Raw genomic sequence first — 24,523 nt, 5'->3', positions numbered from 1 at the left:
TTTTAATTAAAAATCTCAAGTTGATGTCCCAGTTGAGCAGCTTAGTTTTATACCACTGAACAAAAAACTGGCAGAATTCTTTTATCCCCAAAGAATTTATCTCCATAGTGTGCCCCACATGCATATACCAAATTACATTTTTCGAGGAGGGGTGCTTTGTTTTTATCTCTTTCAGACCTAAGTACAAAATTTGTCACCAACCCATTGAATGGCCTATGGATCTTAGGGAGGTGAAATACCTTAACACTGTTATGCTAAAGACTTTCAAATATTCGATTGGTGGGCCATTCCAATAATAGACCAAATAAAAGCAAGAAAATGAAAAACATCAGGTATAATATGTTGATATTTCTTGAAGTACTTCCTCAAAAATTAACTGTTTCACAGCAAATTAAGGTAAGCATTATTTCCCATTTTACAAATGAAAAAATTTAAAAATCTAAGTTTTAAGGCCAATATCTAATGCCCTAAATTACATAAATGGCAAAGCAAGAATTTGATCCCAAATGTGCTTTCTAATTGAGGCCACAATTCTTACCCACATGCACAAAGACAAAAGCCATTCTAGGGGCGCCTGGGTGGCTTAGTTGGTTAAACATCTGACTCTTGGTTTTGGCTCAGGTCATGATCTGAGTCATGAGATGGGAGCCCTGTGTCAGGCTCCACACTCAGCATGGAGTCTGCCTGAGATTCTCTCTCCCTTTTCCTTTGCCCCTCCCCCTGCTGGCATGCACACAATCTTTCTCTCTACATAAGTAAATAAAATCTTTAAAAAAAAAAGACAAAAGTCATTCTATTAGCTTCTTAATTAACATTTTCTTTGATTATAAATACTTACGTTGCAAAGATTGTTTTCCCTAAGTTAGCATTTATTTCTCCCGACAAAAATAACACATTTTTATAACACATGGTTTATATGTTAATCAGTATTCACTTATACACTGTAATTTAAAGTTTGAAGAGATCTGGATAATAGTTCCTTTCACTGAGAGTAACTATATAAACAATTACAGGAAAATCAAATAATCTTTTTAGGTATTGTAATTCCAATGTTAAACATGGGAACTGAGGTATGTGCCTTGATTCATTTTATTTTTTTAAACAGGATGGGATGCCTGGGTGGCTCAGTCGATTAAACACCTGCCTTTGGCTGAGGTCCTGGGTTTCAGTCCTGCATCAAGCTCCTTGCTCAGTGCGGGGGTCTGCTTCTCCCTCTCCCTCTACCCGCTGCTCCCCTTGTTGGTACTTGCATGCTTCTCTCTCTCTGACAAATAAATAAAATCTTTAAAACAAACAAATAAATAAAAATAAACACAAAACATTCCATGATGCTAAATCCCTGAGACTTTTTATTGTCCATCTATTAATCATAGGATTAAGACATATTTGATTTTTTCCCTCTGGTCTTTGTATTTTAAGTGAGGCCTTATATGGGTCCAGTATCTGTTTTTATTTTTGTAGGCATCTTGTTAAGCATTATAATATGAATGTGATGTTGCTCCCACTCTTTGAAGTACTATTCTTTGCAGGTGAAGTTAGTTTTATCAAAAAGCTTTTCCCAACATCACTTGCTGTAAATTAGTCATTGTCATCGTCATTGTAGTATTAGATTTACTCAGAGTAGATACAAAAGATATTCTCTACTACCAATACCTTACAATAGTTGCAGAAAACATATTTTACATTGTAAGGAAAAATGTAGAAATTATTACAAAAAATAAAGTATCTATGGCTAAGAGATGGACTGATGCCACTTGGAAAAGCAATCATTATTTTCATTTGTCTATATCAAAAAATCACACATGATTTTTTTATTCAAGTATAATTTACATACAGTGTTAGATTAGTTTCAGGTGTACAATGATTCAACAATTCTATCCATTTCTCAGAGCTCATCAAGATAAGTCGCACATATATTATCATCTCCCTGTCTCACCTTAGATTTGATGCAGCGTCATTCATTTTTATCACATCACTCATACGCATACCTACCTTAAGTCCCCCCTTTGAAATTTAACCTCAGTAGTAGAGCCGTCTTCTTAGCAGGATGAAACCACAGTACTGCTCCCGCTAGAACTGTACTTTGAGTTTATTTGATACCCTTTTCAGCATTCTGTTTTCTCATTTATTAACCACCTACTATCAGCCAGGAACTTTGTATGTGTTGTCTCACTCAATCATGGAACTAAAATTGGTTGAAAGCAGAACATATTTTAGATGTATATAGATAAGGCAGTCACTCCTGTCTGCTTATCAGCTAGCTTCCTGATTTGTAACAATAAAAGAGTAAGAGAGTAACGATAAGATTAGTTGCAAACATCAAGGCTAGTTTCAAGTTAGATTGTCAATAAATTGATGATGATCACCTGCCACTTAATGCCTTCTTGGTATATTGTCTGAAGCTTTCCTGAGACCTTAATTGTTAGAGTTTGAAATAGCACTCTCTCATTCCTTCTTCCTTGCTTATACCAAATGTGGAAATTACTGTTCCTCCAGCCTCAGACCTCTCAGGGACCTCCTCTCGCCAGTAACCTCTAATTCTTTTATTTCTTTGACTCCCAGATGACTGACAGTATGTTCCTTCTAATTTCTTTCTCCCTGCAGATCTGCTAGGATTTCTTAATTGGGCAGAATGGATTCATATTTTATGCATCAAGAATTTACCCATAATTATAATAAAATGTAAAGAAGGTTGACTAAATTCTTCTTATCTCCTCAAATCCCTCCCATCCCTTATATTTCTGCTCAAGTTAATTTTTTGAAATGCCTATACGATCATGGCTTTAAATGTGTCCGTATCTATTATAGCTTCAGTGATATTAAGTTCTTCAGCTTAGCAGAAAAGTCCATTTATGATGAAGTCCTTGCTATTATTTCTAACTTCATTTCTTGTCACTTTTCTTTCTTGCAGGCTTCATTTCAGACTTATGTTGCTTTATGTCAGTGCATATTTACAAGTATCATCCCATCGACTAAGAATATCCTTCACTTCCTTTTTTTATCATTTAACTCCCACTTACCTTTTAAGAAAGACTTCATTCCATCAAGTCTAAATTACATTTTGTAAAAGCATTTTGTGTGTTCCACAGTTCAGTATGCTTTTACACTGTGCAAAACTGAATCATTGACTTATTACAGTTATCTTTCATGAGGCCATGGGACCTTATAGGTGAGAATGTATCCGAGAATATATCTTGGTTCATAATTTTATCCTGAATACCTAGGAAGGAATCAGACTATAGCTTGATTCTGGTCAGATCCTGACTCTCATCCTTCTGTATAAAATATCTATTTCCATTTGTATGTCTCATAGATACCTCTAAGTCAATTTGTACAAAACTGGGATTTGCTTCCCTTATGAAACATTATTCTCTTTCTATATCCATTCTTTTTGTAAATACCCACAGTATCCACTCAGTTTTCTCAGACAGAAACTTCGAAATTGTTCTTAACACTTCTTTGCCCTCACCATACCCTACCCCATGCCAATCTGTCACCTGTCATGTGTCCTCAAATCTCCAGTGTCAGAGTCTGTCCATCTGTACTGCCACTGCTTTAGGATCCATTGCTAGCAGTTGTACTTGAGTTACTAATATTTTATTAGTTTCATTAGTCTTCTCTTTCATTCACTAGTCTTCTCTTCTCCAACTGATATTTCATTAGTCTTCTCTTCTCCAACTGATATTTCATAGAACTGACCCATTGTCCAACTGGATCTGTATCCAGATCCAACTGGAGTGATATTTCTAATTATCAGATTATGCCCATGCTACAATCCCAGAACATCCTGATGGTCTGCCTACCATTGTCTTTGGAAACAATTCAAATTGCTTATTGTGGCTCGTGAGGACATTCACCACCTAGAACACATTTACTTCTCTAAGTACATATTTATCTACTTCATGTATCGAAGTATTTTCAAGTCAAAAACGAATTCCTGGCAGCTTCCCCCAAATGCCATGTATTCTTTCACTTCCAGATGTTTATCTTTGCTGATCTATCTGCCTGCAAATCTTTCCCCTCCTCTCTCTACTTCACTAATTAATGTTCTTTCTTCTTATTTATTTAGATATCACTCCCTTCTGGAAATCTTACTTGGTCACTGTGCTGGTGTTATTCCCTACTATGATGGGTCAGAGACTACCTGCGTTGGTTCAAAAACAAATATTCAAGAACTTTGTGAACAGTTGTTAAACTATTGGTAGCTTGAAATTGGCCATGGTGGAAATATTTACAACATGGAAATTAACAAACATGACAAAATCAGGTTTTTAATTTTCCCGCCAGAGGACCAGTTTATCAGCACATTGGTATCTCTAACTAGAGTACACATGCTTCACTGCTTATCTTCATCACAGCATTATATATGCTATACTGCTATTGTCTATTCATTAGCTTGCCTTCCCATGAGTTGTAAGATAGTTGAAGTTAAGGACAGTTTCTGTTTATTTTATCACTGACATCTTGCACATAGCAGATACCAATTATACATTGCTCCCCCCACCACAAAAAAATATTGCCCCTGATCCAGTGCCAACAAGTATACCAGTTATAATGGGTGTTAAGTAAAAAGAGCTCCATAGAGAAAAGTCACAGAAGAATGAATTACTTTCTAATATGGCATTTCTGGAGCTTATCATTTTGTCCTAGATTTAAAAGAGCTTTATCTTACAAAAGCTGGGAACAGAAAAACAAGCTTTAGTGAAAAACAGCTTCAGTACTCCTTCACTAAGTCACTCAGGAATGAGAAAATGCAGTACAAGGTATATTCTTACCTGTTGGGTAGTATAGTTGTTATTAGCAGGAAGGTATTCCCTTATTTTATGTTTCTAGACATCTTCCTAATTTTAGGTAATTATTAAGGGGATTAAAATATAGTAAAGCCAACCATAATACTACAGGAGTTCAGAAATCAATTTCATTAAGTGCAAGTACATATATTAAAGGGGTAAATGAGTGACTGGGCTGAATTCACTGTAGAAGACAGCAGTTCATCATATATTTCCAAATTTATTTTATCTGAAGACACATTATTATAGGGTTATACTGATAGGAAAGCAAATAGAACTGTTAGACTGAAATAGATTGTTTTGCTTTCAGCCCAGTGATGGTCTATTTAATTTATACCTAAGAAGCTGTTATTTAGTAAGTGCGGGAAAACTTCGATGAGATAATATTTTTCACAGAAGAAAGAACCAGTAGTTCAGCCTATAGGTTTAACAGTAAGTAAATATAAGAATGAGAATAGGCCTTCAAATATCTTCTTACAACATTCTCGATGTCAGTAAAGCAGAACAAAGTATGATTAAAAAATAAAACTATTCTTTACACATGTTTAATTTAGAATGCTATCTTAGCTTTATAGACCTCATCTTTGACATCAAGAAAATATACTATTTTAGCTCTTACTAAGAATTTTAGGATGTTTATTAGAGATCTTCTAGTTATAAATGATTGGCATCTTATTCAAATAACTGAACAAAGAAGAATATTAACTCAATTAAAAGAAGAAAAATAGGTCAGTTTAGACATGGCAGTGTCTTAAGTCCTCAGATGGGAGGTCTGGTATTATGACATATGGAGCTAAAGGAAGGGGAGCATCTTTCTGGTTAGCTCTAGAAAAACAATTCAAATTCTGATTGCCAGGATTTGGGTCATGTCACCATCTATGAACCAATCACTTTGTCCAAGGAATGGCATACTTTTTCATTTGCTTATGCTTGTGACTGCGTATATATGTCAAAACCTAGACCCATTTCTTTCTGTACGTAAAATGTTTTAAATATCTCAACCAAACAAATTAGAATAATCCTATGTTCAACTTAAAAATATCCCCATTCTTCCAAAAGGGGCCTATCTAAACCTGCCTATAGATACTGCATCCAGATCCAAATCAGTAAGTATAGTTTTTGTCTTCTTCATTGTCAGAAAGAGGCTAAATGATAAAATCATTTGTGCCCAATATATATGTCTGACAAAAATGAAATGTAATCAGAACAACTTTACTAAGATCTCTCATTAGAAAAAAGGGGAAGTAGAAACAGCATTAAACATTCATGTTCTATAACATATATAGCATTTCTTCCTGGAAAGGAAGAGTAAACATTTTTTTCTTTACCAATAATAAGTTTTAATCAGCCAATTCATTCACTTCATGTTCTTGAGAGGATAATTTTCCTCCTTGCCTTATCTTTGTAAGCCTTTGGGGGCCAGCATGGATTCCGGAGCCCATTTCTTTTTCTTGAGATTTAGGGCCCTGTGGAATATCTTAGGCTTTTAGCAAATAGGTTATCATTATATCCGGCACCTGAAAACATTGTGGGCTAATAACTAAATTTTAAAAATGGCCTCAAATCCTTGGGGTGCCTCGGTGGCACAGTCAGGAATCCAACTCTCTTGGTTTCGGCTCAGGTTATGATCTCAGGGTTGTGTGATCAAGCTTGGTGTGGGGCTCTGTGATCAGTGCAGAGTCTGCATAAGACTCTCTCTCCCTCTGCCCCTCCCTCTAGCTCTCTCTTTCTCTAAAATAAATAAATAAATCTTTTAAAAAAATGTCCTCAAATCCAATGTCAACAGATTATAAAAATGGAATTCACCATTGTGGTTTATGTTGCCTTGCACTGAACTGCAGTGTTCAGCCCAACTTCACAGACTTTCAAAAGAACTGGTCCATCATGGCCTTGGCTTTTGAAACAAGAGTTTAAGGGGGCTCTTGGGTGGCTCAGTGGGTTAAACATCTGCCTTAAGCTCAGATCATATTCCCAAGATCCTGTGATCAAGTCCCACATTGGGCTCCCTGGTCAGCAGGGAGTCTGCTTCTCCCTCTGCCCCTCTCCTCCCTTGTGTGTGTGCGCTCTCTCTCCCTCTCAGAAATAAATAAGTAAAATCTTAAAAAAAAAAAGAAACAATAGTTTCAGGTATATATTACCCGGTATAGGAGGCCTCATATGCTCCTTGAACCCAGGATACATCAAATACGATGGCTCTTCAAATTTTGGTTGATAGTTTAATTTAAATGGCAGGATACACCTAACAAGAGAGTTTCTGGAAACCTACAAGTTCCATTTTTGCATCCTCTGTGTCTTCTAAATATTTTCTTCCATTTGTATTAACTTGGAAACAGAGATTTTTGTTCTTGTTTTATTTTGTTTGTTGTTTTTCAGCCCAGCAGTCTGCATGATTTTATGACTTGTTCCATCTTGATTGTTGATTGAAGGAACATAGGACCTCTCATAACAACACATGCTGTGTTTACTTTTTGCTTTCCAACATGTCATCTGAGATTGTAACTTTCTCTTTTTTGATGGGATTTTACAAAAGGACGTTACAGAAAGACTCCAACATTCTGAAAGATTTTACCAAGTCTTTTAACTCTTCAGTATTGATGGGTACATGATATTTTTCACAGAGACAGTGGACAATATTTTAGCCATCACCTTGAATACAGTAGTAACTGAGTTGGGGCTCCTCACCACACTATCCTTTTTCAGTGTAGCCACTTTCATTACTAGAACTATTACTAGTAATAAATGACTTCTAGGCATTAATGGCTTAATAAAGTTGGAGTCATTAAATTTACAGAATTAACAGAAATTTATAGAAATACAACTCAATGTACTTATTGAAATAAAACTTTATTAGATAATGTAATTGTAAAGTCCTGTGGCAGATTTTCTTTAGGCATAGCAGAATCAAGGTTCTGCCCCATTTCATCACTGGGTTCTGTTCTTCCCAGCATTGTCTTCATTTCTTGGGAATATTTTTTGTATAACTAATGGTAAAGATGTACAAGTAGCTTACAGTTTATATTCTCTCTACAGCTTAAAATCCCAGCAAAAGTGGAGTGGTTTTCCCACTAATGTTAACAAAACTCCTAGGGGATATGCTAATTCATGGCGATCACTGATCCATTACTCTCTTCAGAGGAATATAAGATTCTGATGCCATTGGAGGCACAAATGAGGATTTACTCTAGCCCAACTCAAAACAAAGGTATTTTATAGGATTATTATGAAATTAAGGTGGCATTGGTGTTTAAATAAAAGGCATATTGTCAAAAAGAAAAGAAAAAGAATAGGAATGAAAAGAAGGAAGGAAGGAAGGAAGGAAAGGAAAGGAACTTTATATCCAGTACATACTGAAACTAGAACTGTGCATCAGCTTCAAGATTTTCATGTTCTTTGATGGAGAGCTAACCATCATGATAAGGGTCAGATTATGTTCATTGTAGAGAGGTAGACAAGGAGGCATAAAGTTAGGAAAGGAGAGAATATGGATCATTTTAAAGGTGACCTATGGATTAGTATGTTGATGGTATAATGTCAAGGTAAAAGAGATGCTACACTGAGACTAGCAGATGGATACTATCATTTGTATTTTCTCTGTAAGATGAATGAATTTAAAAGTCCATTCCTGTAGCAATAATTTTTTTATTAGCTATTAACAATAATTTACAAGTTTTTGACATTCAGACCACAATATCTTAAAGAATAAAGAAAGAAAAAAAGAACACAGGAATAATACAATATGCAAATAAATATGTAATGGATTAAATTCCTTTCTTGAGCTATTTCTCATTTTTCAAACAGTATCTCTCTTGAGAGGTATACGTGACTGAGTAATAAAATGAGAGTCAGTTGACAAACACTTGTCTCCATGAAAAACACTTCTTTCCTCCTTGGCTTCCTTCTCTACAACCTCGTCCCCACCCCCACTGCCAGCAACTTTAGTAGGTTTGCACCTACACAAATACTATGCTTTTCATTTATGATTTAAAGGAGGGAGTGTACCTGAAAAAAGCAAAGAAAATAAAACAACATAACACAAGCAGTTTTCAAAATTTCTGAAGTTTAAAACATGTAGATTATGTATTTATTGATGTCTGTAGCCCAATATATAAAATTAGCAAGTGTCACCTCAGTGGTAATCATTTCTAAGTTTTTTCTCTATCACCGTAAGTGTTACTGAAGTCCTAATCTGTAGTGATATTCTCTAACTTCTTATTTGTCTCTCCACAAAAAATTAATATTGGATTGAATATTACACTTCCTAAGAGAGGAAATATGCTAATTCTTACTTTATATGTTAATCTTTCAATAAATATTATACTTGCTCTCTTAACTTCAGATTTAAAAATTCTTTGGATTGGGTAAGCCTTACACACACCTAACTTTAAACCATTGTCTAATTACTTTTGTTTGAATTTAAAAATAACTTATGCCCTTACAAAAATGAGGAATAAATAAAAATGCTCAAGAACACAGATAAAGTTAATCTGTAATTCCTTTCCCTTATGTGAATTATACTTTTTTTCATATCTTATTGCTGTGGCTAGAAGTTATATCTTAAGAACATGCCAATATCATATTTGTTTTTTTTTAAGATTTTATTTATTTATTCAACAGAGATAGAGACAGCCAGTGAGAGAGGGAACACAAGCAGGGGGAGTGGGAGAGGAAGAAGCAGGCTCATAGCGGAGGAGCCTGATGTGGGGCTTGATCCCATAACGCTGGGATCACGCCCTGAGCTGAAGGCAGACACTTAACCGCTGTGCCACCCAGGCGCCCCCATATTTGTTTTTTATTATAAGTTTGATATATTTTTGGCATATAAAATTTTAGGTGGTAATGTCAAAGTCCCCTCGCATAATACATATGCATACTCTTGTCATATTGCTTGATATTAAACTTAACTGTAAATGTTTTGATTACTTAATTTATATTAAATTGTTATTATTATTATGCCATATATTAGCATGATGTTTGTTTAAACCATTATATAAAGCAAGTTCTAGTAAGAATTCTTTTTATGTTCTAGTCTAAAACGGGGCTCTTCAAAAAGACTGCAGTAATGCACTGCAGAAAGATCGTAGGTTTTAAAGCCAGAAATTCTGATATCAGATTTCTTTAGATGATTCTTAGTGTGTGCCTGTGAGCAAGTTGATTAAATACTCTGAACCCATGTTTTCTCATCTATAAAATAATGTTCATACTCCTTATTTTTTACCATTTGTCTTGTGAACTAATTGAATGATATATGTAAGGTACCTGTCACATCATAAATTCTAAATTAATACTAATTTCTTTGTTCTTTTCAAATAATTTTGAATTACAGTTTAATAAAATTGAATGCATAGCATAATAAAAAATTTAAAAAAGAAAATTGAATACAATTCATGAGCTTAAGAAATTATTGGTTGTTGAATTTTTGAGTGTGTATGTTTTCAAATTTCCCTTTACATATATACAGAAAGAGAGAGAGGGAAAGAAGAAAGAAAGAAAGAAAGAAAGAAAGAAAGAAAGAAAGAAAGAAAAGAAAGGAAGGAAAGAAAAGAAAGGAAAGAAAGGAAAAAAAGAGAGTGGGAGGGAGGGAGGGAGGAAGGAAAATAAGGAAGAAGGGGAGGGAGGGAAGAAAGGAAATTTTATTAGTCAGGGTTTTTCAGAGAAAGAACTAGTAAGATAGGTAGGTAGATAGGTAGATAATTGGCTTATTGTGATTAAGGAAGCTGAGAAGTCTGAAAATCTGCAGTCAGATAGTTGTAGATCCAGAAGATGTAATTTCAGTCCCAATCTGAAGGCCTAAGAAACAGCAGAGCCCATGATTTAAATTCTAGTCCAAAAGCTGGCAGAACTGAGACCCAAGAAGAACCAGTAGTGTTTCCATTCCAGTCTCATGACAGGAAAAAGACCAATGTTCTAGCTCAAGGCAGTTAGTTAGGAGTAGTTCCCTCTTACTCAGGGGAGGAATCAGCCTTTTTGTTTTATTCAGGGCCACTCACATTAAGGAGAGCAATCTGCTTTACACAGTCTACCAATTCAAATGTTAATCTCATCAAATACCTAGAATAGGTGTTGACCAAAATATCTGGGTACCCATGGTCCAGTCAAATTAACACATGCAATTAATCATCACAGGAATAGAAATGGCATGCTTACTTTTTGACAATGAACATTTTAGTGTGGTTTTACTTTGATAATTTCTAACTACAGAAATGGCCTCTGAAGCATAGGTCATTTCCTTGGGAATTAATTGCTGTACTAGGGTTAATGGCCCACAGCAATGAACTTTCTGAGACAGCCATTAATCTGCCTTGATTATTATTGCTTAATTACTAACTAAAGTCTCCTCCTTGGTATATAAGTTGAGTATCTCAGCTCAGGCTCTTCCATTTTAAAATGTTCATTTATGATTCTTTTGGGCATATTAGAAACTAATATTGAAAACAGAAGGTAAATTAAGATAATCGCAAGCAAAACAACTGATTTTATATTCTAAAATATATATTACTTTATTATTTTATTTAATATGTATTATTAAATCAGTATTTCACTAATGGTATTAACATTGATATCATTCATATTTAAAAAGTAATGAAAAAAGGCAATTTTAAAACATTATTCACTATCCTTATAAGGTTTATTTTCTTTTGATTATAAATTGGATAATGTTTACTACAGACAATTTTGTAAATGTATAAATATAAAGTGAAAAAAAATTCCATATTTTACCACCAAAAGCAAATAATTAAGGCATTTTGGATATTATCTTTATGTTGTTTCAATGATGCTTTTCCTTCTGTATTTTTGTATGTAGGTATCATATCTGGCATGAAAAGTCAGTAATATGGCATAATGTTATTTCAACGTTATCTCACAGTCATTTTATGTAGTATTGTTAATGGGGCATTTCAATCATAAAAATTTAAGCTTAAATTGTTTATATTAGAATTTCACATCAAAAACTAATGATGTACTATATGCTGGCTAATTGAGCATAATAATAAAAAAATAAAGCAATTCTTTAAAAAAATTAAAAATATAAACACTAAAGCAAAAAAAAAATCGCATAAAAGGCAGTTGCACAAAATTCTAAAATTAAAATGAGCTTGCGAAATCTTTTCCAAAGAAATAAAGTCATAAAGGTAGGTTATGCTGAGACCAGGAGAAGAGAATCTTCAAAAGTAAAAGTAACATGTTTAAGTAGCTCTAATATGCCTCTACCTGGAATGAGAGCTTTTGTTCTTTCAACACTTAATTCAATTTTTAATCCATTAAATTAGTTTCTATTGTTTATACTTTAAATAGTAGAAACAGAGACTCACTTAAGTTGAATGATTTACTCCAAATCCTATAGTTAGTAGTAAAGCAAAGATTTTAAATTGTCTCTGATTCCAAATCATTTGCACTTTGGATTTAGGAATTAAGGAAGTGGGGCAGAAGGAACTTTTTCGCAATTTTCCCATTTTATTGAATGGAGTTATAAAGTGTATAATGAAAAATATGTCCTTGCCTTCTTTCATATGCCTTGTTGTTCTGTGAAGGAAACCTCTGCCAATTATTTGAACTGTTACTTCTCATATTTAGCTCTGTTATTTCCAGCTAATATAATCATATAAGCATGCTTACTATCTGGTTTTATTAATATTTTATTGACGCCTATTAAGAAATAGGAAGCATTATCACATGAAGCCTTCTGCTTCCCTTATCCCCCAAAAGTATTCTTATATTAATCCAGTATATAGTGTGTGCATTATTTTTGAGTGTATAAATATTTTTTCATTGCCATGCCAAACTGTGTTAGTACTGATATTAAATTACATACAATAAACAAATTTTTATTTTTCCTTAAGCTATTGGTTGTTTGAGTTTTAATTTGCTTCATTTTCTATGTACCAATCAAAATTCTTTCTAACTCTTCTCATAGAATCCCAATACTATTTCTAAATGTTGAAATATATCAGGTAGTGTAATTGTTCCAAAGACAGTCTATGTATTCACCTTCAGGAGTTCTGCATCCTCCTGCTTTAAACTTAACTGGTTGCTCCCTAGGTATATAAGGTCTCAATGTAATCTGAGACTCTCTTTAACATTATCCTTGTGATTCTTTTCACCTCCTTCTGCTATTGGAGTTCTTGTTTTCTGGATGCTTTAGCTTCCTCTTTACAAGTGGTAAACTTTTTTTCAGGTCTTACATTAGGGAAAATGTTTATCTTGATTGATAATCTAGCTGGGTATAGAATTATGTTAGCAAAAAATGTTTCTTCAGAACTCTGAAGACATTGTTCATTTCTTGTGAGGTGGCGTGCTGCTCTTAAGAGGACCAGTACAATTTTGATACAGGTTTTCTTATATGTGAAAGCTTTGTTTATTTCATTTAAAAATGTTCTCATATGGAAAACTTTAGGTGTTCTCTATTTCTTTTGTTCTAGTATTTCACTACGGTGTGCCTTATTGTGGTTCTTTTTTCATTCACTATTCTTTGGAGTGAGACCTTACAATATGCAAACTCAGATCCTTCAGTCCTGGGAAATATGCTTATATTATCTTTCTTAGATTCCTTCTCCTTGTTTAATCCTCTTTGTCCTTCTGAAATTATATTCAGTGAATTTTGACCTCATTATTTCTTTAGTTTTCTTTTTTCACCTAGTCCATTTGTGATACTGTGCTTTATACTAAGAAGTATGTATTTTGTCTTTGTCTTTGTTTCTTTTTTTTTTTAACTTTTTATTATGTTATGTTAGTCACCACACAGTACATCATTAGTTTTTGATGTAGTGTTCCATGATTCATTGTTTGTCTTTGTTTCTGGCACAAACCCCTAAAACCCCTGGAATTTTGTAAGTGATGAGACTTGTAAAGGTGTCTTTTGTTATGTGAATGAGGTGACTTTTGGCCTGCAGGTGAAGATGAAGGCTAGTTGCCAGGCGAGCCCACCACATGATTAGAGGGTTGGAACTTTAAGTCCCATCTCATCCAATTTCTAGGGAGGGGCAAGGAGTTGGGGGTTGAATCAATTGCCAGTAGCCAATGATTTAATCAATCATGTCTGTGAACTGAAGCCTCCATAAAAACCCAAAAAGGAATGAGTTTGGAGAGCTTCTGGGCTGTTGAACATGTAGAGGTGTGGGGGAGTGGTGCACCAGGAGAGGGCATGGAAGCTCTGTGCCCTTTCCACATGCCTTGTCGTGTGTATCTCTTCTACCTGGATGTTCATATGTATTCTTTACATTTCCTTGTATAATAAATTGGTAAATGTAAGTAAACGTGTTTAATTGAATTCTGTGAACTGCTCTAGCAAATTCATTGAAACAAATCCACAATGCTCTGAAATTGGAACTCAACCACAAGGAAAAACCTGGAAGAAACTCAAACACTTGGAGGCTAAGAACCATCCTGCTCAAGAATGACTCGATAAACCAGGAAATCAAAAAACAAATTAAACAATTTATGGAGACCAACGAGAATGAATACACAACGGTCCAAAACCTATGGGATACTGCAAAGGCAGTCCTAAGGGGGAAATACATAGCCATCCAAGCCTCACTCAAAAGAATAGAAAAATCTAAAATGCAGTTTCTATATTCTCACCTCAAGAAACTGGAACAGCAACAGAGGGACAGGCCTAACCCACTGACAAGGAAGGAGTTGACCAAGATTAGAGCAGAAATCAATGAATTAGAGACCAGAACCACAGTAGAGCAGATCAACAGGACTAGAAGCTGGTTCTTTGAGAGAATCCATAAAATTGATAGACCACTGGCAAAACTTGTCCAAAAACAAAGAGAAAGGACTGAGATTATTAAAATTATGACTGAAAAGGGAGAGGTCACGACCAGCACCATTGAAATTGCAAGGATTATTAGAAACTTTTATCAACAGCTATATGCCAAAAAACTAAACAATCTGGAAGAGATGGAGGCCTTCCTGGAAACCTATAAACTACCAAGACTGAAACAGGAAGAAATAGATTTCTTAAATAGGCCAATTAACTATGAAGAAATTGAGTCAGTGATAAACAACCTTCCAAATAATAAAACTCCAGGCCCAGACGGTTTTCCTGGGGAATTCTACCAAACATTCAAAGAAGAAATAATACCTATTCTCCTAAAGCTATTTCAAAAAATAGAAACAGAAGGAAAGCTACCAAACTCATTCTATGAGGCTAATATTACCTTGATCCCCAAACCAGGCAAAGACCCCCTCAAAAAGGAGAATTACAGACCGATTTCTCTAATGAATATGGATGCCAAAATCCTCAACAAGATCCTTGCTAATAGAATCCAACAGTACATTAAAAGGATTATCCATCATGACCAAGTGGGATTCATACCTGGGATGCAAGCATGGTTCAACACTCGCAAATCAATCAATGTGATACATCATATCAACAAGAAAAGACTCAAGAACCATATGATCCTCTCAATTGATGCAGAAAAAGCATTTGACAAAATACAGCATCCTTTCCTGATTAAAACCCTTCAGAGTGTAGGAATAGAGGGTACATTTCTCAATCTCATAAAAGCCATCTATGAAAAGCCTACTGCAAGCATTATTCTCAATGGGGAAAAGCTGGAAGCCTTTCCCTTAAGATCAGGAACACGACAAGGATGCCCACTCTCGCCACTATTATTCAACATAGTACTAGAAGTCCTTGCAACAGCAATCAGAAGACAAAAAGGGATCAAAGGTATCCAAATCGGCAAAGAAGAAGTCAAACTGTCTCTCTTTGCAGATGACATGATACTCTATATGGAAAACCCAAAGGAATCCACTCCCAAACTATTAGAAGTTATAGAACAATTCAGTAAGGTGGCAGGATACAAAATCAATGCCCAGAAATCAGTTGCATTTCTATACACGAATAACGAGACTGAAGAAAGAGAAATTAGGGAATCCATCCCATTTACAATAACACCAAAAACCATACGTTACCTTGGAATTAACTTAACCAGAGACGTAAAGGACCTATATCCTAGAAACTATAGATCACTTTTGAAAGATATTGAGGAAGACATAAAAAGATGGAAAAATATTCCATGCTCATGGATTGGAAGAATTAACATAGTTAAAATGTCCATACTACCCAGAGCAATCTACACTTTCAATGCTATCCCGATCAAAATACCGAGGACATTTTTCAAAGAACTGGAACAAATAGTCCTTAAATTTGTATGGAACCAGAAAAGGCCCCGAATCTCCAAGGAACTGTTGAAAAGGAAAAACAAAGCTGGGGGCATCACAATGCCGGATTTCGAGCTGTACTACAAAGCTGTGATCACAAAGACAGCATGGTACTGGCACAAAAACAGACACATCGACCAATGGAACAGAATAGAGAACCCAGAAATGGACCCTCGGCTCTTTGGGCAACTAATCTTTGATAAAGCAGGAAAAAACATCCGGTGGAAAAAAGACAGTCTCTTCAATAAATGGTGCTGGGAAAATTGGACAGCTACATGCAAAAGAATGAAACTTGACCACTCTCTCACACCATACACAAAAATAAACTCCAAATGGATGAAAGACCTCAATGTGAGACAGGAATCCATCAAAATTCTAGAGGAGAACATAGGCAACAACTTCTATGACATCGGCCAGAGCAACCTTTTTCACGACACATCTCCAAAGGCAAGAGAAATAAAAGATAAAATGAACTTATGGGACTTTATCAGGATAAAGAGCTTCTGCACAGCCAAGGAAACAGTCAAAAAAACTAAGAGACAGCCCACGGAATGGGAGAATATATTTGCAAAGGACACCACAGATAAAGGACTGGTATCCAAGATCTACAAAGAACTTCTCAAACTCAATACACGAGAAACAAATAAACAAATCATAAAATGGGCAGAAGAATATGAACAGACACTTTTCCAATGAAGACATACAAATGGCTAACAGACACATGAAAAAATGTTCAAAATCATTAGAAACAAATCCAAATCAGATAGAAGTTATAGGTAACCTGAGGACCTTATACTTGTGACTGATATCTGAGTAGGGGGCAGTCTTGTGGAACTGAGGCAGAGAAACTGAAGGGACCCCATTAAAAAAGCTGTGGGGTGGTGGTGGTGTTGTTGTTGTTTTCTTTCTTTTGCTCCTTTTATAGCTTCTTATCTTGCTAGGACAGGCACCACCATCCCACTCTACACATGCCTTGTAATGCAAATAGCATATGTCCTTCTTGTAAGGGACAAAGAGATAACAATATCTTTGGAGACTCCCAGCACAATAGGTAACATTTAAAGAGTGACCAGGCAGGGTCCTCATAGATATGCTTCAAGACCACTGACTCTAAACATCTTGACCCAAGACTCCTGGCTTCAGGGGTTGAGTGACTTATGAAGGACACCTGGCCTTGTCCGTGTTCTGTCCAGTTCCTGGGTGGCTAAGAGGACACATACACCAGACCACAATTGCCAGTAAAAATCCCAGACCCCAGACCCTAAGCAAAGACAAGATTCATGCTCTTTTCCTTTCCAAGTCCCTTGGACACTCTGTCTGTCTCTCTCTCTATATAGATGTATGTGTGTGTGTGTGTGTGTGTGTGTGTGTGTGTGTGTGTGTAGGCATATAACTAGTCATATATATGTATATAGAAAGAGAAGGAGAGTGATCTTCAGTAAATTGCTTTCACTTCCTGCTGGCTCACATTTGATCTCCATCCTGTGTGAAGCCAAGGACCCTCTTGGCTAATCCTGTGGGACCCCTTCTCCGGGTCGTCAGACCCAGCCTTCCTGTATCAAAAACTGAGCCCTTAACCTATGGGATCTGATACTATCTCCAAGTAGATAGTGTTAGATGGGGTTAAATTCTAGGATATTTAACTGGTGTACCAAGCATTGCTTGTTGAAGGCATATGAACCCCACCGCCACCCATACACATGTTGGAATTGGGTCCAGGAACTTAAAAGACAACCCCATTGATTTGTCTTAGCTTATTTTTTAACTGTTAAAAGCATTTTAAAAACCTTTCTTTATTTTTTATGTCTTCTCTTAAGGATTTTATTGTCAATTTTAACTTCATTATTTTCAAGTTAAATTCATTGGTTTATAAATTACATTCATTGGAATTTATACTCTTTAAATGTAGAGTTCTATGAGCTTACGATACAATGGAGTAACCACTACCACAATTAAGTATAAGCCATTATCATCATTGCAAAAATTTCCCTTATCTCTCCTTGTTGATCAGTCTCCTTTTCCCACCCACTGATATGATTTTGGTTTCCGTATTTTTGCCTTTTCCAGAATGTTACATAAATGGAATCAAATTATAGCCAGGATTTTGTGTATTGCATTATTCAATAGCAAAATGGTTTGAGATTCGTTTATGCTGTTGAATTTATCAAAAGTTTATACCTTCTCAATGCTGAGGAGTATTATATTTCTGGATGTACCATAATTTTATAATTTATTCATTAGTTGATAGACCTTGAGTTGTTTCTTACAAACAACAAGTGGAAATTCGCATTCAAATTGAGGTTTTCTATATGAAAATATGTTTTGTTATCTGGAGCAAATGCCATATTGTTGGGTCATATGATAAATATATGTTTAACTTTCAAAACACTGCCAAATGCTTGTCCAAAGCACCTATATATCATTTTGCATTCTCATCAGCAATATATGATATTTACAAGGGCTCTTCTCTCCATCCTTGCCAGTACTTGATGTTTTTTACTTTTTGTTAGAAACCTCTGCAGGCACTTGAGTTTCAGCTTCCACTCTTCCATTCTCTTTCAACCTTTCAAAAACGTGTTCATATTTTTGCTTTCAGAAAGATAAAATATGTGTACTTTCCTCTATTCCTTCCACTAAGAATAGCCTAAAACATTGACATTATATATACAACAAATGTTAAGACCCAAGAGGTGGAGAGAGTAAGGCAGACTGGCTAGGGACCTTGGGCCCAAGGAACAACTCAGTGTGATTTCCCTGGGTTTTATTTTGGTCTTCTGTTCCAGAAGACGTGTACTTGAAGTCTAGTCATATAACTAGACACACCCACAGGCTTAATAAAAAAGTTTGTTCTCTCCAGCCAAAGGATCAAGAAAGTGATAGCCTGGTAAAAACAAGAAAGTTTTAGACAGTAACTTCTCTACTCCAGGCAATCATCACAGAAAAACTATGAACCTATCCCCACCCATGCCAGCAAAACCAAGTAGGGGAGCTTAGACTTACATCATTACTGGAATGTAATAAATTTCTCTAACATCTTCATTGGGATGGTTACAGAAAACCACAAAAGGAGTTGGGATTTTCAACCTATTGTCCAGTAATAAGCCATCCATCCCCAGGTTTCAGGGGAAACCACTTGGAGACCCTGGCCTCCCACCCCCACCCAGTAGTAGTGAGGTGGGGGTGTGAAAGGAGGTCCAATAGAGAATCAAGACTTTGACTATCCCCTAGCAGTCCTGAGACAACTGTCACCACGGTGTCCATGGGACCATAAAGTGAGCCAGAACTCCCACTTATACACAAAAGTCACAAAGAATATCCCAACTTCAGGTGTCAGTGGAAGCTCTGTGTTTGGGTTTTTGCATCAGAGCTTCAGATAGAAGATTGAAGGTTGTAGGTTTTGTTTCATATTCCATATTCTGATTTTCTGTCAACTTTTAGTGGTGGTGGTGAGGGGGCATTAAGGGTTTTATAGCCATGAATATTTTTCACTGATCTCTCATATTTTAAATTTCATACTGCCTTGTTAGAATGATATAAAGTATTGTGGGAACTGATGATGGGAGAGCTTTGATTCATATGGCTACCCTGGTTTCATATGGTTCTTTTTTTTTTTCTCCCAAAGATTTGTTTATCATATTTCTTTATTTTTTTAGAGAGAGAAAAGGTGGTGGAGGACAGAGGGAGAGAGAGAGAGAGGGAGAGAATCTCAAGCAGATTATCTGTGGGGTGCAAAGCCCCACACAGGGCCCATCCCACAACCCTGATAATCATGCTCTGAGCTGAAATAAAGAGTCGGATACTCAACTGACTGAGCTACTAGGCGCCACTACCCTGGTTTCATGTGGTTCTAATATTCGAGTTCACCCAGCATCCATTCCTGTTTCCTTCTAAGCCAGTGTAACAGGGCATAACAGGGGACCCATGTCATCTCTTGTGTCATTCACGGTGAGTAGATGACTTTAATTTGGGATACTATGTTTGACCCTTTCATTTGGGGTATTATTTTGCCCTTATGTTTGGGATACTACATTATTATACACCTATAGAAATTTACATTTGTTTTACATTTTATTTTTTCTTAATTCTAATAAAATAATATTTATTTAATCAATTATTTAATTATTGGGGATAATTAGTATTATCACCTTTCTCCCTGTCAGAAGGAAACTGAATGACAAATTTTATTAATGATGTCAGTTTCTAGCAAGTCACTTTAATGAAGAAATGTTTTCTATTTCCTTTCACTCATTTTCTAACCTCACTTCCTTCCCATCTGGCCCACCACAGCTTTACCATCCCTTCTTCTCAGACCACTCATCAATGTCACTTCTCACATCAGTAGAATTTCTCTTACTTCCTCATTTCTCATTCTCCCCACAATGCTGAAGTCTGGTGGTGGGGGTGCCAGTAGAAGGTGGTGGTTCTGTACTGGTGGAGGAAGACAGTTCTGTGGATTACTGCTGCCAGCTTTCAGTTTTGATCTGAGCATTCTTTTGCTACTAGATAATACTTTTCAAGATTTGTGATACAGAATTTGGTTCTTTCGCAAGTTTAAATGCTGTTAGTTTATTTTTGCTATTTTTATTATTTTTTTTTCCTTTAGATATATGGTGGTGTAGGTTCTGTGAATTTTTTAGTATTTATTTTATTTATTTTTTAATTTTTTAAAAATATTTTATCTATTTGAGAGAGAGAGCGGGAGAGAGATAGCGAGTAGGGGGCAGGGGCAGAGGGAGAGCCACAAGCAGACTCCCCACTGAGAAGGGCGCAAGACACAGGGCTCAGTCCCAGGACCCTGGGATCATGACCTGAGCCGAAGTCAGAGGATTAACCGACTGAACCACTCAGGCACCCCTAGGTTCTGTGAATTTTTATTTAATCCTCAAACTGCCAACCACCAAAATTTTGTTAACAACTTACTTATGATTTTGGCTGCCATTATGGTAGTGATAGAACTTGTACTGATTAAGATAATTCACTCAGGTGTAATTTAGCAATGGCGACAATGGCAACCAAGGTTGCAGTCAGTTTCAAGTCCTGTGTTAATCAGTTATTTATTCTTTATTCTTTTTTTTTTCTAGCTAATACCCTAATTCTTGACTGTATTCTTGGAAATGCTCACTTTCAGCAAAAGAGTGATTGGTGACTGAGGACAGATATTTGAGTGTTAATCCATCATTTCAAATGTAAAAACAGCTCAAAGTTCAACTCCTATCAATGGCAGTTGAGCTGAAAATGAACTGTCTACATAAATGATCCATTGTTTTTCAGCTGCCAGTGTTGACCAAGAGCTATTTGACCTGTTGGTGATAGTCCCATGTTTGTCTGGTCCCTGACATCAAGGCAGGTGATACAAGTGAACACACGTGTGTGCACACAGCCCTAATACAAACACCTCAGCTTTTCAAGCAATTTGTCATGACTTTCAAAGAAGTGACTAACGGCCAATTCCTAGAACACATAAGGATCTTTTTGGCGTTCTCCATCTGTGAAAAAGTCACAAATATCATACTGTGACAAAAAGACAAATTATTTGCTGTTCATTTACATTCTAGGTTTGCCATTGAAGAAATAGCCACTAAGAACTGATGTTGAAGTCCCAAGCATGTCTCTAATATCTTAGAATATTTTTATTTCGCTTGAAATACTTCTACTTGAGGAAAATGTTACCATATCTTGAGTCCTCTGGTGGAAGAATAAAGGATCCAACTTTTCCAGAGGCTTAGGAAGTATGAAAGCTTGTGTCAAAACAACAAATACGTAGAAACATATTTCACATTTCAGATAGTCACTCACAGTACACGTCCTTGAACCAGATTTTCTCTTCTTTACTTGTCTGCATTTGGTGGCATTTGGTACATTAACCTTCAGACTGCAGTTTCCTTATTCCGCTTTCTCCTTTCCTAGCTAGGATTAATTTTAATCAGATGGTAATTAAAATAGGTGCTGCATAACCAACTCACATTTCTGCAGGTAATTAAAGCTTCTAGATTCATGCATTTTCCCCCTCCCAGCCCTGTTAGAAGCAGTGGCAGATAATTTGTATTTTTCCTTTCAGCACAATTCTTATTGCAGTAATGGCTCAAGTTCTAATAAATCTCTTGCAAATAACTTGTCGAGGCTTTGTAATATAAGACAGAAATTATCAATTGTTCGTTTGTTCTTCTTTTTCTTAAAAAATACATAATTCCCAGTTGTATGCTATTCATTCTAAAAACTATAATCTGCCATTGTTTTAGTATGAAATAGTTGGTAGTTGTGTCTCAGAAGTTGTGAAAACCCTAGAACAAACCCTAGAACAAAGATGGCCAGCATTTTTATTACTATTTCTATTCTTATTTCTTTCTCTGTCACAGTAACTGAGCATAATACAAAGGATTTTCAAGAAAGATTTCTCCATATGGAGGAAAAAAAATACCCTTGGGAAACGTGCTTACATTTCTTGCTCATTTACCAATTCCCATGTCATAATAACAGACCACCCACTTACCCGTGGTGAATATCTTCTTTATGGAACATTTGCCCACCATCATTACTTTTAAGATGAACTCTTGAGGAATCTCTACATGCACCCATTAGATAAGATGCAACATCCATAAATGGAGCTGCTGTAATACATGATATATTCTTTTAAAAAAAGCAAAGTTTTCCTTTCAAACAGGATGCCATGTTTCTCACAGCTGCTGGTATATCTATGGCTTCCATCCTGGAGTTGCCTGAATGTCACTGGCAGCCCCCAGCTTGGTGCGTTGGATCACTTGCCAATGGCATGACCAACACACAGCAGCCCACCAAAAACCTCACTTCTTGGGACGGGGTTGCCTCTTAGCTATTGCCAGAGTCTCTGGTGAGCAGCTCACTATGCATCTGGTGGTTATGAAATCTCATTTCATTACACTACTAATTTACAGGGAATGAAATTATAAACAAGGTGATTACTGAGCGTAATTTATGGTCCATGTAATTATATAGCTGTCAAAGTAGTGCTGGCAGCCGAATTGTGCAGAAGAGGGCTGCACTTTTGCCTGGTCTACTGAGTTTGTTAATTGTCCACAGCTGAAAATATTTCTTTGTACTGCAAGATCAGCAACCTTCAGTGTGGAGAACCCAGCTAGAGCTGGTTATAATTACCTGCCTGACTGGAAATGTTGCCTGTTGGCTTTGAAGACCTTCAGGTGACAGAAAATTACCCTCTAGCCTTTTGGTCAATGGAGAAGAACATGTCCACCTTCCTGGGCGGGGGGTGGGGGGGGCGACAACATAATGAAATAGTAGCAAGTAATAAAATACAGAGCCACAGTATTCTATCTCTATCTCTAAATATCCTTCTACCTATTATACACACTCATACTTAAATGTGCATAATAAAAGTAACAGTGGTAGAAATGTAACTTAGTATTGCTATAATGAACAATAAACAGAAAAAAATCTACTTTTGCCCTTTCTCAATAAATTAGACCTTTAGTTATGGCTTTGCTAAGCACATCCGTGCACTTAGGGCTTGTGAGGGAAACCATATCTGCGAATAATCAGAAGCAGGTGAAATACTCCAGACTGCCTTAACCTGTTGAAGTAGACAGGTGAAAAACAAAGCACAGAGTGGGCCTTTAAACCAAAGGCTTTGTTTACACAGCTACAATCTGATCTGATGTGTTTGTTCCCTACCCACCCGCAGAATCACTAGTCGTTTTTCAATTTTCATTTTGTAGATATTACCTGGAAAGCATAGGCAAGTTTTTTTTTTTTTAACCTGGAGAGCTTGTGCTACAGAAAATCTGAAAATTTAATGCACAGAGGCATGTGAACTATGCTGCCTGTTTTTGTTTTTGTTTTTTTAAAGATTTTATTTATTTGAGAGAAAGAGAGTGCGCACAAACAGGGTGGGGGGGGTAGAGGGAGAAGCAGGCTCCCTGCAGGGCTTGATCCGAGGACGCCTGGCTCATAACCCGAGCCAATGGCAGACACTTAACCAACTGAGCCACGAAGGTACCCCTATGTTGCCTATTTAAACATATCAGAATCTCTGCAACTTTGGCTTCCTCTCATTTCACATTATTGAAAATGAATAGATAGAATTATTGTTCCTTGGTCCTTCTCTGACCAGTTCTATTCAGATTCTGAATGAGAGGTCCTCCCAAACAATGGCATGTTTGTGATATGGTCACTATTTTCCTTAGAACCAGGATGGAGAGAGCAGAAGGTTCTACTCCTGAGATTTGACTTAGGTAAATGTTAACCCTGATGATAGAAAATCATTGATTTTTTTAACTTTTAAGTTAGAATAAAAACTATAATAAATGGTGTTAGAATTAAGTAGAATTTTATGTCTACCAATAGGACAGAGAGTGATTTAAAACAAAAAATAACTGAGTTCTTACCATCTGCCAAATACATTGTGTGATTTCCTAATAGGCCATAACATAACATAGTAACCTGATTGCAGAACAGTTAGTCGCCAGAAAATAATATTGCTGGAAGAAGTCCATGAGAAGTTCTGCATATAGGAAAATTTGCCTTTGTGTTGAAATTGATAAGATATATACTACTAGGAACCAGTGCACATT

Source organism: Ailuropoda melanoleuca, chromosome 13 (assembly GCF_002007445.2).
Source record: "Ailuropoda melanoleuca isolate Jingjing chromosome 13, ASM200744v2, whole genome shotgun sequence".
Lineage (NCBI taxonomy): Eukaryota > Metazoa > Chordata > Mammalia > Carnivora > Ursidae > Ailuropoda > Ailuropoda melanoleuca.
This window is presented reverse-complemented; position numbering follows the sequence as displayed.